Source organism: Aegilops tauschii, chromosome 3, assembly GCF_002575655.3.
Source record: "Aegilops tauschii subsp. strangulata cultivar AL8/78 chromosome 3, Aet v6.0, whole genome shotgun sequence".
In the NCBI taxonomy this organism is placed as follows: domain Eukaryota; kingdom Viridiplantae; phylum Streptophyta; class Magnoliopsida; order Poales; family Poaceae; genus Aegilops; species Aegilops tauschii.
In genome coordinates this window covers 185,196,311-185,200,312 of record NC_053037.3, presented here as the reverse complement: position 1 = coordinate 185,200,312, position 4,002 = coordinate 185,196,311, and positions in this window count along the sequence as shown.

Genomic DNA, 4,002 nt, shown 5'->3' with positions numbered 1-4,002 from the left:
CCGACAGGGACAGGCGCCGCCCCGTAGGGGCCTGCTGGCGGCGGGGGAGCGGCCCCGTAGGGCCCGTAGGTCGCCGATCCCATCCAGGGACCAGCGTACGAAGGATCTCCCGGGACCAGCGGAGGCGCGACCGGTGACGGCGGCGGTGGCTGATCCGAGGAGGCGCCCACCATCGAGGACTGTCCGGTGTAGACCGAGACCAGGGGCGCGAGGAGAGGAACGGCGATGCAGGCGCCGTGACAGGGGCCGGCGCGACGGCGGCGACGGAGTTCGGTGCGATCGCGGCGGCGGCGGCAGCGGAAGACATAGGACCGGTTAGGGTTGATACCATGTAAGACTTAGGGTTTTGGGAAACTGCACGACACCCGTAAAGGGTGTGGCTATCTCATATATATAAGGGGTACACCAAGGTGTACTATACAATATACAAGACATATACAGAAGCTATATGTAAATACAGTCTAACAAACCCTAAACTACTCGTCCTCGACGCCGCCGAAGTCTGCCTCGTCATAGAGCCCGTCGCAGTCGTCGCAGTCGTCGCTGCTGCTGTCGTCGAGGGGCACCACGGGCACGGCCGGCGCAGCCATCGAGTCCTCGAGCGCGGCGTGATACCCGGGAAAGTCCTCCGGGTGGACAGCGCCCGGGGCGAGCTGAATGTACTCCTGGACGAGCGGCGGCAGCTGTGGCATGTTCTCCGACTCCCGGAGTGCCGTCAGGTAGCTCGGCATGTCGTACGGGTCGCCGGCCTCCGCCGCTAGCCGCCTGTACTCCGCCACCAATGCCGGCTCTGGCTGCTGCTGCGGCTCGGGCGGAGGGGCGCGGCTGGACCTGGCGCCGTTCCTGCCCGCGGCACGGCGATCGCCGGGGCCGAGGCGGACAGCGCCGCGGTCACCGCCTAGGCCTCCGCGGGGCGCGGGCGGGTGCATGGCGCCGAAGTCGACGCGGACGCGGGTGGAGCGCGCCTGGCCGCGGCGGTACAACTCAAATCCGTACCCCGGCGGAGCGGGCACGGCGCCGGCGACCGCCTGCGCGCGGTACGATGCGACCACCTCCTCGAAGGTGCGCCCATCCCAGAGCTGATGCCGCCGCGCGCGGTTGTGCTTCGTGGGCGGGCGCGGGCCGGCGTAGGTGTGGAGGCGGCGCAGGTGGTCGTCGGCGAGGCGGTCCACCCAACCGGGGTTGTTGGGGGCGTACTGGGGGTCGGCGAGCTCCTCCGGCGACAGGCGAGCCCGGTACAGGCCGACGGCGCGGGCGAAGAGGTGGGTGCCGACCTCGGGCACCGGCGCCACAGGTACGCCGTCGACGCTCAGGCGCCACCTCGCCGGCAGGCGCACGTTGGGCGCGGCGGGGATGACGAAGTGGGCGAGCTCCTCCGCCTCCTCGAGCGTCAAGTTGGGGCGTGCCATTGCCGGCGAGAGGGAGGGGAAGGGCGCGCGAGGGAGAGAAAGGGCGCGAGAGGGCGACGCCGGCGACAGGGGGGAGAAGGAGAGGGGAGGCGAGGGTGGTGTGCGAGCGACGGCGGGGCGAGGCGCTTTTTATAGGGCGAAGTGGTGGGTGGGTGGGTGCCGGCGATCAATGCCGGGGCAGCCGAGCGGGCGGCGTGCACTGAACGGTCAAGGGCGCAGAAGGTCAGGCGGCGGCGTGAGAATCAGCGCCGGCGATTAATGCCTGGTAGGCGAGGGGGGGGGGGGCGTGCGCGGGCGGTCAAGCGGTGGCGTGCGCAGGCGCGCGGCAGGCGGTCAGGCGATGGCGTGTGAATCGGCGCCGCCCGCGGACCGACCCCGGCGACGGGACGTCTCACTGCGCCGGCGTTAATGGATTCGCCTAATCCGCACCGAATTAATTAGGGTTTAGCGCGTGGTTAGGCTTAAGTACGTGTGGGCCCGCCCTCCTCCTCACGCGGCGTACACCGCCCACGTACGGGCGTACAGCGGGCCGTACGGCCACGCGCCTCGCTACGCCGCGGTACGCCGCGCGCACCTAAATTTCCTATCCTACCCCTCCTCACTTATCCTCACGAAAGGGTATCTTCTAATCTGGACCGTTGATGTGTCAGGGGTTGTACCGAAGAAGAAGTGTATTGCATGACAGGTCTAGATAGGTTTGAAAGCTGGAATAGAGTAAGTCCTCCGATCCTTTGATTATTATTACTACGGCGGCTGCTGAAAACCCATCAAGCATGCCAATTTTGTACTGCAATGACATATTTACAATTTGACAATAATTTATCACGCTTCAACTACAACACTGAAACTGCAGGTGTAAATTACATGTGCAATTTGACGTGGAAGCAGCAATAATTTTACTAGTTCAATTCGTCAAAACTGTCTTTTCAATGTCTGCCTTCTTGCTAACGAAAAACACCGATGAAAGCAATCTGAAAACAACAAGAGATGCCTCCAAGGGTGGAATATCTCCTTAACTACCTAGACAATATCTTGCCTTGTTTCTTCCTATTAAGGGGAAGGAAAACGAAGAGGTTAAAACGTGATATCATTGTCAGAAACTTTTGGAGCAATTCGTGCTCCATCTTCGTGTGCACCGATGCAGTTAAAAATAAACACTAAAATTATGTACGGGCAGACATGAGCACTGGAACAATCCTCAAGTTATGACGCCATGCATGCGCAGATACTCCCTCCGTTCTTAAATATTTGTTTCTCTAGAGATTTCAACAAGTGACTACATACGGAGCAAAATAAGTGAGTCTACACTCTAAAATATGTCTATATACATCCGTACGTGGCAGTTCATTTGAAATCTTTAAAAGGACAAATATTTAGGAATGGAGGGACTAATATGTACTTCATTCGAATCGCAGACATTCTCTCCTGCAAAAACAAAATCGAAATTCTGGCTTGACATGGTGAACTTGTGCAGATTTAGAAAGAACCATTTTGAACCTGATTAGCCTACTTTTGGAGTAGTTGGTGGAGTAATATTGGAGGGTTGAGTCCATGTCAATGGTGATATTTGTAAAGCCCAACCATTCAGGTAGTTGAAAACAGATGACGAATTGAAAACATCAGTCAGTGGAGTATTTTTAGCATTTAGTATTGGACATGGTCTAAACCCCACACACGCACGCAATGAGTTCGTTAGTTGTTGGTTGTAACACTGTGCAGATGCATGTACCAACTAGAGGGCTGAAAAATGCGGTAGGGAGGAAATATGATTGAGGTTTTTCTGCCGATGGATCAAATTAACGCACGTTCGGCATTTGATTCTATTGACTTCAGATAAGGTTCGAATAAAATTTAATATTAAAAAATAGGAATGGACGCACAAAGTTTAGCTTAAAGAGGAGACGTAGGTGGCATGTACGTCCAGCCAACCAACTGAACCCCATTCATCAGTTTGAAACACATTTTTTTTCTACCCTGACGTATAGGCTTAGTTGAAAACGATCCAGGAGAACCACAGGAAACATACTACTGCTCCAGTGTTATTGATGAGATAAACTGGTAGAGAAGTTAGGTTGAGGCTTGAGGGCAGGGCAGGGCGCTCAACTCAATGAAGCAGCACACCACACGTATGGTATGGCGAGGCCGGCAGCTCTTGTGCGGGCATATGGGAGGCAGCAGTTCTGTTACGCGAGGCTGTTGGGAAAGGGACGTGACGTGCATCCATCCACCCTCGTCCACGGCATGTCACGCAGTTTTCCTCCTCCCGGGAAGCAAAGCAAAGATCATATGCGTGAGGGAGGCCCGATTCCTTTGGCTCCGCTTTCTCTTGGGGATGGATGATGAGAGCGCATTGTGGGCGGGGCCCCGCAGCGTCTACATCTCCTCCTGAGTCTCCCTGGTCTGAGTCTGAGTGGGAGCCAAACAAACCAACACCGAGATGGACGTGCGCCTATGCTATCGCTGTGCACGCACAGCACAGGGTGCATGCCCCCCCTGGAAGAGCATCGGATTCTCCACCTAGCTACCATCTTGTCATGCTGCTGTAGCGTGTAGCTCGTTTTCCCTTTTCCATTCCTTTGGTTTCATAAACTCA